Source organism: Lissotriton helveticus, chromosome 6 (assembly GCF_964261635.1).
Source record: "Lissotriton helveticus chromosome 6, aLisHel1.1, whole genome shotgun sequence".
NCBI lineage: Eukaryota > Metazoa > Chordata > Amphibia > Caudata > Salamandridae > Lissotriton > Lissotriton helveticus.
Window position 1 is genome coordinate 329,275,448 of NC_136067.1, and position 11,422 is coordinate 329,286,869.

The window sequence follows — 11,422 nt, forward strand, 5'->3', positions numbered from 1 at the left end:
CTCATAAAGTTGGGGAATTAAAGTTTTTTTTACAAGCAGAAAAAAGAGCCAACTTAATTCTGAAAACAAATTAGAATTGTGTGTTTATGGGATCGGACACTTGTGCATTGCCACAATTTGGAGGTATCGATGAAGCGGAGCTAAACATTAAGGGGGGCGGGGGTGAGGGGGACTACTTTTGTCCTCTTTCAATTTCAAGTTCTTCAAACCGGAAGTTAGCCTCAACCGGAAGTGGGTCTTAAAGCAAGAAAGACCAGCGAGGCGAGGGGAAATTAAGTGCTGCCGTGCGGAGCCACCTACTATTGATTACCGATGCCGTGTATGTGTGTTAGCAGGAGCGTGGAAGGGAGCTGCATTGCTGAACCTTGTCCGTATTTGTTTTTAGTAGAGTGTTTTTTATGGCTTCCCACCTTTACACTATGGGCTTCTTCCTCAACTTCGCTTTCAATGGCGGGAGACTGCAATCATGCCGGCCAAAGGTGATGCGAGAGGCTGACTCTCAATCAGCGTCACATCACTGCAGTGAAACAGAGAGTGGGCAAGTATACATCAGGTAGTATTGGCGAAATGTACTACTAACCTGCCTTTACTTCCCATCTCTCTGTGTCACTGCGGCAGATTCCAAGATGTCCGGTAAGAAAATGTTTGGTCTGCCAGTGGAGGAAACACGGGAGTCCAAGCCTCCCAGCTGGTGAATACTTACAAGGCCTAGTTATGGTGCGAAGCGGGGTGGGATATTAATGCAAGGTCCGTCTTGTATTTGCATTGTAACCTTTGTACCAGTGCAGCGAGTCATTCATGGGGGAAAACAACAGGGAGTTCAGTACAGAGTTGACCTTTGCCCTCTGGTTTTATGGACGAGGTAACAATTCAGGTTAAGGAGAAAACGATCGTACTTTAAGCACATGGGCACATGGGAGGCTGCTCCGAAATATACGTGCAATGTTAATAGGAATATTTTGAAAACGAGCACACTATTTCTAGCGTTACATAAACTAAGGTTAATTTGAATACAAGAAAAGCCTGCATTATGCGGCTGCCAGACAGTATAATCGTGAATCAGATCATGCTCTGTGCAGCGTATGTTCACACTTTTCGCCGAGATTAGGGCAACACTATGCGTCTGAAATTCAGCAATGTCCACAAACATTTTGCGCGACCTTGACCCAAAGGTATTGGAGCGCTACGCATGGGTAATAGACTCAAATACATCACTCCATATTATTTTTGGTAGGCACCGAGTTTAGTGATTTAACTAGAATCACGGAATGGTGTGCACATGCCAAAACTCGAACCTGCGTTTTCCCAGCGCCGAAAGTCGGCATCTCTAGCCGTTAGTCTACAACTTCTACCACGAGGACTAACCCATTTTCAAAATTCTGTAAAACGAACCCGTAGTTATTGCATATTCATCTTATGCAAGTAAAAACCATTGCCAAAGTTGATAGTCCTTGCATGTTGTAGGTGTAATATTACTTGTTGTATCCTATATCTGGCTGCAATGACAGAAGAAGAAACATGCAAGTCGGGTGTCACACTTAGCTAAGCACATGTAGCAATATGGGTTGCAATTTTTGATAGTATTACTTCATTATTTTGACATCTGTGCATATGTTAACTGTCTGGTGCAAATGTTTCACCTCATTACTTTCAAATTAATACTAAAATCCAGCAATAAGTAAAGTAAAGGGGACTAGACAGTATTTGTTACAGGCTTTATACTGTGCCGCAATGCGCACTGCTCTCCTTTTGGTAACTTTGATCCTTTTGAGCTAGAACTAACTTTTTTTTTTATCTGCAGCATATGATGGATTATGTGGCAAATTACGTGGAAAACACAGCAGTTGTATAATATCATAATATGCGTAGCCCTGTATATAAGTTACATAAATGTAGGACCTGTCATCAATGCCATGACAATATGCTGTTTGAAGAGAGAGCTTCATAAATGTGCCAAATCTTATGTTGGAAACTTCTGCATAATGTTGTAAGTATACCAACGCTGCTTTATGATTTGATTTCTACCCTTCACGATGGTCTTGACAGCCTCCAGGGCCATTGCCATTAGAGCATGGCAGAAATAAATTACGCACCAGGCTTAATAATTATGCGGCGAGAAAAGGGAAAATATTCAGCGGAATGCTACACATTTTGTGATATTACTTCATTCTTTTATAATTTTTTACACATGCTAATTCTGCGTGAGCACATATTTCACCTCTTTAGTACCCATTTAAATACCAAATGCAGCAAAAAGCAACAGAAAGATGACCATTCAATTATTTGCCAAGGGCTTGTCACTTTGCAAGAACACATTTTGCCATGTTTTTAGTAAAGTTTGATCTGTTTGAGCAAGAAATGTGTTTTTTGTTTACCTCTTCAGAGCACTTCCACTCTACTCTGCGCCACTCTGCATCACTCTATTACATTCTAAGCCACCGTCTACGTTTCTTCTTGTTTAAGCACTCTGTGTGACTGCATGGTTACTATCTGTCTCACTGTTGAGCTTTTCTACTATTCTCCCTTCACTCTCTGCTCTGTCTGCAATTTTTCTTTTGTTTGGCTTTACCCTCTCTAGCTGCATTTCATTATTCTCCTTCCCAGGTTTCCCTTCCGCTCTCCTTTATCGTTTTTTCCTGTCTTCTCTTTCTTTACTCCTCTTCACACTTTTTATTCTCAGTATATTCTAGCCCATTTTTGCACTCCTAATCTCAGCTTTCCCAGTTCTCTTCACATTATTTTTCTAACATATTTATCTTTTCCTTCATACTTCTCTATCCTTATTTCCCCTTTTGTTTTTCCTTCTTGCATATATCTATCATGGTTTCCACCTGTGTGCTTCCTTTCTTCTTCGTCACTATTTTTCCCTACTCCTATACCTTTCAAAGTGTTTGCACATTGCAATCCAGGCCTGGTACATTAATACGACGATAGTCCATGCACTGTGGGGGGTAACTTCAACATTTTATATACTACTATCATCAGAACTGTTTGTTCAGGACTCACTTGCCCAGCCCAATTCTCACTTGGACCCCTGGCAAACAGCAGCATGCACTCTTATCCAGACAGTGCAAATAGCTACTAAAAGTGACCCCAAATTGGCCCACTACCCCAGATCTCTTCCCTTGGGCCACTCGATCACTAAATTGTAGGCCTCCCCTTGCATAGTAATGAAACTTGGAATCACTCTCCTACGGTGATGCTACTCCCTTACGATGGTCTCTTCTATGCCACAAAGTGACATGACTGGGTTTGAACAATTTAAAATATTAAATAAGCAATGGCAAAGCCAAAAGGTCTGGCATTGATCACCAGCCTTTTGGCTTTGTCACTGTTCACCACATGGGGGGTTGGTTATAGAGGAAAACGGCCCTCCAAGACACATCAAACTCCAGTGATACATATACTGTTCAGTACCAGAGGAGTATCAAAGGAGGAAGGAAGAAGATTGGAGCCTGCGGCGAGAGCACAAGAAACCTGTATTAATACAAGCAGAAGTGAGAAGCTTAGAAGGTGAGAATAACTACTTAAAAGGTGAGTGAGACTGATCATTTAAAACCAGACCACCGCTGTCTACGCTATATCACTGTACTTTAAACCACTGCACTGTACACCACTGCTTTCTATATCACTCTACTGTCAGTGCTCCTTACACCACTGCATCTACGCCATCTGCTTTGAACTACTGCACTTTACCCCACTATATTCTACAACATTCTACTCTGACGCTTTGTATTCCACCTCTCACTTGCATAGATGATGAGCAGCTTTGCGTTTACCAATGTGATGTCTTTTAAAACTTTACTGAATGGTAGCACAGTTAAAAGGCATACACGAAAATTAGTTGGCAGTTTTGAATTTGTAGTGAAACCTGGTTTTGATATATTCGAGGAAACAAATGCAGCATTCTCTAAAATATATAGTGGTTCATTTACAGTATATAAGGTGACTTGCTTCATTTTTCACTCTTACAATATTTGTTCTCTTAGACTCTGATAGTATTCCTGTAATACTAATAGTTTATGTTTGAGAAACCGTGATTCCTGAAAAAGGAAACTGGTTAAAGGATAGATTAATTCTAATATATATTTTTGATGCTTACCGTCTGATTTAGTTCTCATAATCCGTATATATGTCAAATCTCCATCCACAACCACTGCTTTTTATTTTTTTACACTATGTATACATAATGACGTGTATGATAATTCGATGTGTTGTTATATGCAGACTGATCTGCAGCACCGGCTGAAGGGTTCAAATGGCCCTCCTGTGTACCAAGTGCCCCAGTTCTGTACAGAGCATTGCACAAGGATCAGCTAGCAACAATCATTCAGGTGAAAGTTATTGTATTGTTTGCATAAAAAAGTAATATAAATGGTATGTTTGTTTTGAGCCTTAAAACCGCTTGGCGTATGTTATCCCCTAGCAAATCAGATTGTAAAAGGATTCCATCTTTGCCGTTTTGTATTTTTTTCTCTCTCTCTCTCTCTCTCCACTCTCTCCCTCTCCACTCTTCCAATCACTTGTTTCCAAAGGAGCAAGTCTTTCCTGGTCTCATGAAAAGGACTTAAATCTGTGTTAGAAGGAACGGCAGTGATGGTACACTGTGTTCCCAGCTTTATATCAAACTATGCCTGGTAGACCGTGACATATAAGCTGTATGAAGGCTTCTATTTGCCATATAATACCAGTTCCAGAGCAGTTCCTTTTTTTCTAGGCAGGCGTGATGCAAGGACAGTTTAATATCAAATCTCACTCGGTGCTCATCTTGAAGAAGCCATATCTTGAGGCTGGGACTGTTTATCCTCTGTATGCACAGGTGTCATTTGTTGACCTCAATTGCTGGTTCTGGAAAAGCATTTTATTGGGTTTCGCTTTTCTACTTATGTACTTTAGCCCGTCTTTCTTCTTTTCTGCTATGAGCTCTATAGTTCAAAATTCAGCGAGGCCGTGTCTAAAAATGCTACCATGTAAAACTATGGCATCATATGGGCAGAGGTAAGAGTCTCCACTTGCAAACAGAACAAAAATGAAAGAGCACATTACCCTATGGACATTATTATGTCGCTGTCTACCAGACAGCACCGCTGCCTGCTTTGCTTGAGACATCTTGGACATTCAGAAAGTTGACCTTGGAATGCATTCTGCCCGTTGCTTACCATTGGCTTTGTGGTTTCTAACTCACATTTGCTGGCTTTATTTGCTTTAGACTGGCCAGCTAGAGTTTGTCCCGCCAGTTGCCCAAACCCTGTTTACTGTCTGTATTCTTGCACAAACTCGCTTTCTGTACACAGGCCCTTAAATCTTGTTCTTATATTGTCACATTTGCTGTGTAGTCTACAGAGGTCAAGTGCCAGGCTGTGTCTTCCAGGGATCTTAGTGTTTATTTATTTTTTCTGTGACTTCAAAGTGAGAGGATTTATATGACAATCATCCGGGCTACTGGGGTTTCTTTGAGGAACGCTGTATGATGTTCGTTCTTTTATTTTTTTTATTTTTTATTTTTTTTTTATACACGAAAATTGAACTGTGCTGACAATCATATTAACACAATGGGTGATTACATTTCCACACATTGTTTGTGCTCTGTATATGTTTATCAGTGAAACTGTATGTGAGTGCAAATGTAATTGTAATTTAAATTGAATATGTGTCGTCTGTAATGGCAGTACTCTAACATATGCATTCTGCACGTTACCCCACCCTACTCTGCACCACTCCATGCCACTGTACTCTACTCTGTACTACTTCACACTATGCCAATCCACTCCAAACTGCATCATTGCACGCTTCTCTGCATTTCTCCTCTCTACTCTATGCCACTGCACTCTACTCCATATTACTCTACTATGCACCACTGCACTCTTCGCCACTGCACTGCACCCTACTCTGCGCCACTTCACTCTGTAACCCTACTCTACAACACTGCACTCTTATGCCAAAGCACTCTACACCACTTTACTTACAACCAAAGCACTCTACGCCAATCTACTCTGCACCAAATCACTCAACTGCATTGCACTCTACGCCACTCTGCTCTGCGTCACTGCACTCTTTGCCACTCTGTTCCACTCTGCATCACTGCACTTTGAGCCACTCTGCTCTACTCTGCACAACTGTACCCTACGCCACTGCTCTATGTGCCAATGCTGCACTAAACAACAGTATGCTCTGTACCACTGCACTCTCTGCTACTCTGCTCCACTTCACTCTACTCCAGTCCACTCTACTCTGAAACAGTCTACTCTGCCACTGCTGTCTACGGCACTCTATTCCACTGTTCGCCACTCCACTACACTCTATGCTAGTGCACTCTACACCACTTTACTCAAAACCAATACACTCTATGCCACTGTAGTCTGCGGCAATCAACTCCACTGCACTCAACCTTATGCCACTCTACTCTAAGCAAAGGCATTCTACACCAATTAACTGTACACCACTTTACTCAAAACCAATGCACCCTAAGCCACTTCCTATGCCAACTACGTTGCACCACTGCACCTTACATCACTGCACTCTATGCCACTGTATCTGCGCCACCCTACTGCAATCTACACCATCGCTATCTACGCTATGTCACTGTACTTTAAACCACTGCACTGTACACCACTGCTTTCTACATCACTCTACTGTCCGTGCTCCTTACACCACTGCATCTACGCCAACTGCTTTGAACTACTGCACTTTATGCCACTATATTCTACAACATTCTACTCTGTGACTGCACTCATAGATCTTGTACTCTACAAACCTGTTCTCTGGAACTTGACTCTGCATGACTGCACTCTACGCCACTGCACTCCTCCGTGCACCACTCGGCTCTATGCCACTTCAATCATCGCCACTACTCGACTCTGAATCACCCCACTCTATGCCATTGCATTTTACGCCACTGCAATTTACTCTGCACCGCTCTACTCTATGCCACTGCACTCTACACTACGGCAAAGCACTCTACACAACTTTACTCAAAATCAATGCACTATATGCCAATCTACTCTGCACCACTGTATTTTATGCCACTTCACTCCATGCCACTCTTAGACACTGCACTTTGTGATGTTCTACCTCATTACACTCTGCACCACTGACACTCTACTCTATGCTACTCCACAACACTCTTCTCAGTGTAATTCTATGACGCTAAGCAATTTCCTCTTTGCCACTCTACTCCACTCTATTCTATGGCAATCGACTCCACTCTGACACTCTACTCCTCTGTATGCCACTCTACTCTACAACACTCTACTCCACTCTATAAAATACACCACTTTATAAAATACTCTCTACATCACTCCACGACACTCTATGCCCCTCCACTCTATGAAACTCTACTGAGCTCTGACACTATGCTCAAGTCAACTATATGTCCATCCACTCCACGACACTCCACAACACTGACCTCTACTCTACTCCACTCCTCTCCATGACACTTAACTCTTCCATAACACTCTACTCCACTGCACTTTATGACATTCCATTCCAACACCCTCTCCTTTACTCTACTAACCTTTAGCATGCCGAACATCAGACCCCCTGGTGTTCAACATTGCTAAAACATATTGTAAAAGTCAATAGCTCTTGCATTGGAGAGACCTATTGGCATTGCCAATGCTTGTGTAGCAACTGCCACATTATGACCTTTCACTCATTAAGTTCAGAGGGAGATATTTTCTTTTGTTATCTATAATCCTATAAATGACTTAATTGTGCATGTGCTCCTCTTGCACCTACAGTTCACTCATGAACCCAAAATCCTATACTATCTTATCATGCTGGCTGTAAATACATTTGTTGATTTTTGTTTTTGGCAGGCCATCTAATAGAAGCAAGTTATTTATCTATGCTCTTATCAATTTTCAGAGTTTATGACACCTGCGTACAAGCTCAACAGCTGGCAATCTCCAAACAACAGATCCATGAAGAAAAAGCGTGCCATAAAAATGCTATTGGAGGCGAATTACAGAAAATGCTGAACCTGAAAACATATAGCAATGTTGCTTGTTTTCACTGACTACTTTTATTTTTGCATATCTTTAATATTGTCTTGCATGGTGTCCTGGATTCCTGTGGGGTGAAGTATGTGTTTTAACTTAATAAAATTAAGTGTCAATACGTCATTCAAGTCCATTTTATTTCAAACGGCATGTCACTAAGTTAAAAAAACATACGGCCAGATGTAGGAAGGCTATTACCGGTCGGTAACAGCCGAAATCGGCCGTTACCGTCTGGTAATAGGCATTTCTGATGTAGGTGGCAAATTTACCGATTCGTTAAATACGAAATCGGTATTGAATCGGTAAATGGCATGTAGGAAGCACTTTAAAGAGTGCTCCTTTGCTTTAAGGATTCGTTATTTACCACCAACTATTAGTTGGTGGTAAATAACGAATACCTTTTAAAATGCAAATTTGTGCATTTTCAACTGTGCCATGTGGCAGACATGCATGCCCTTAGGGCATGTATGTGTGCCATATGTGCACACTAGCATTATTCAGGGGTGCAACAGGGTGTCAAAGTGACACCCTGCCACCCATGACCCTTTGCCTATTTTACCGAATCGGTATTTACCGATTCGGTAATTGACATTCATTCCTATGGGCCTTCAGGTCCATAGGAATGAATGGCAATTACCGAATCGGTAAATACCGAATCTTAACGATTCGGTAATTTTTACCAAATAATTACCTACATAGGATTTACAGATTCTAAAATACCGAATCGGTAAAATTCGGTATTTTAGAAACGGTAAATCCTTTTTACCTACATCTAGCCCATAGTATATTAAACTGTACCTTAAATTCAAGACCCTATTGGTGAACGTCACAAGATGCACGGCTGCTTTTAAATACAAACTATATGACATTTTGCTGGCATCTACTTTTCACACATGTTCATATCACTGTCCACCTTTTACGGTGAAGATGCACAAAATCATATGCCAAATAAAAAGCATTGCTTGATCTGATTACTGGTTATATTTGAAATAGCTGTATTGTACACACAATGAACATTTGTTACACCCAAACACAATTGCTGGTTTTAAAAGGCGGTGGTGCTTCTACAAGTTAATACTTACAAGTTTGTTTTTGTAAATTCCTCCTGATGGACCCTGGATGGGCAATGTGTCAATCGTAGAAAGTACTCCTGTCAGAGAACCCTCAAGGTGATCCAAACCTAACTTAATATTCAGTCACTTGGAAATAATCTCCAACTATCCATCCATTTTCATGGAATCATTGAGATTCATCACACAGTTGTCATTAAATCATTCAAAAGTATTCCATAATATTTTGGAAGATGGTAGAAAATAATGAAGTAACCAAGGGCATTTTAAAGTTGATATTAAAAATATAGACTAGTTCACAATCATTTTAAGTTATCTAAATGTAATACTCTAGTAATACACAGCCATCCTGAAGTTGTTCCGAATCATCCAGGGGTAATTCACACTCATCCTGAAGTTGTCAATTAGTATTCCTTGAGTAGTAAATGATCATCACGCATTTTTAATTAACGTAATCAGGAAACCATCCTAGAGCAGTTTTTGTGATTACAGTAAGAAGTCATCCCATTTAAATAATTTCCCCTGTGGGCAGACTTCAGGATGGCCTGGAATGACTTCCCCAGATAATTGCTGGCTGAAGTCATCGAATGACTTCAGAATCACTCCAGGATGATCTTCCTTTTTGACTTGGGTATGCTACCAGTCCCCGCAAAATTCGAGGTTTATTAAGGAGCTGGTTAAATTACCAATCTCTGAGAAACACCCGCGTTTTAAAAATAATTTCACTGCAGTCAAATTTAGATTTTCCTTTTAAATATCAGAAGCACGAAGTCCGGAATTTCTGTACGATTCGCTTTCATTGATCATTTTCGCCCAACATTCAATCGTCAAGCCAGTGGTGGCTGTGTTCAGAAAAAACAAAAAACGGTTTCTATTTATTGTGTGCTATTTTGGATGCGAAGTACAAAAATAGACACACAGCATTACCAGGGGGTCCGAGGCCTGGAAGCTATTGAAAGACATTTCGGTTGAAGGGTCATTAAGAAAAGTTGCCCCAATTAGTCCACAGTACATCTCAGAGTAACAAGGAACTGATGTGTGTAGGATAAAAACAGCTCAGCTTCAAAAAACAAAGCAAGCTCTCGTATGGGAAAGAATGTGCACTAAACTCCCCAGGGACTTGAATTGTGGGTCTGGCCTTACCAAATCACACTCAGTAGTCGATATCTGTTTACGCTACTATGTTCCAACAGAGGCTGTCCTATACATTTATTTCAGAAGTGTTAGCTCGTAACAAAAGAAACAAGAATATCAGGATATCAAACGTCAGCATCTTGGCTAAATTTCCGACTTCTCACATCAAACTTATATTACGTGATATAATATAACATAATGTAACGGTACGTAACGCCAGATAACATAGCAAAACTTGACATAACATAACATATAACATATCACAACATAACACTTACCAACACCTTAACACCCACACCTTAAATACCATATGCAGCGTCCTTCCCAGCCAGGGAGCATGCAAATGAGCACAGCACACACGGAGTTCTGTAGTGTACATCTTCATTTTTCAGAGTGCAACCGTTAACTGTACGCACTGTGTCATGAACTTTATTAACCACACCAAAACCAGTGGGGGCGGGCACAGATCGGTGTGGGAGGGAGGAGGGCAGGAGGGGTGGAGGGGAGAGGGGGTAAAGAAAAAAAAACGTACCTCCTTGCTGCGTCCCTCCACCGTTGTCTCTCTCAGCACAGAGACAGAGCACCCAGGAAGCACCCATGCACCCGTGGCTCGGCACTCAGGCAGGGACAGAGACCCTGGGCATGTCTGCTACCAGGCTGCAATGCAGCCTGGGTCAAGAACATTCAAAGTGTGCATGTCTGTGGTTGGCCCAAGATAGCCGGCCAAACATTTATGCTCACTTACAGAGTGTGCCCACCAGTCCTCCACCTGCTCTGAGAGCAGAGCGGTACCACCATGCCCTGCCCGCAAAGCTGCCCCAGTAGGAAAAAATACATTGATAATAATAACAAGTTACCATAATTTTCTTTTATTTTTCTTTTATTCACATTGCTGGAATGCAGTGGGGCAATGCTCCTTCGCCCTAGCAGAGGCGCCGCCACTGACCCAGACACACCCAAACGATTATGTCATTCTCCTACGGACTCCATCAGGGTCCGTAAGGGTCCCACTATTCATATCTACAGGATACAACATCTGCCCCTCTGTTAAATAAAAAGTAAAAATATTACATATACATCATAGTTCCTCAATAAGTTATCAAGGTACTGAAATATTGTCCCCTTTAACGTTAAAGGGGCATGCAAGGGGTGTTGCTGGGGGCGTTCCCAGCAAAATCCATGGCATTTTGGCACTGGCCCAGATTTACGAGAAATCGT

At 41.6% G+C, this 11,422-nt stretch overlaps 1 long non-coding RNA gene across 1 annotated transcript; it reads left to right on the top strand.

Annotated features, from left to right (window-relative positions):
• Nucleotides 1-220: 220 nt before the first annotated feature.
• Nucleotides 221-8,123, top strand: LOC144762543 (uncharacterized). Its single transcript, XR_013596105.1, has 2 exons — nucleotides 221-4,334; nucleotides 7,867-8,123. It is a non-coding gene; the product is annotated as an uncharacterized LOC144762543 (long non-coding RNA).
• The last annotated feature ends 3,299 nt before the right edge of the window (nucleotides 8,124-11,422 follow it).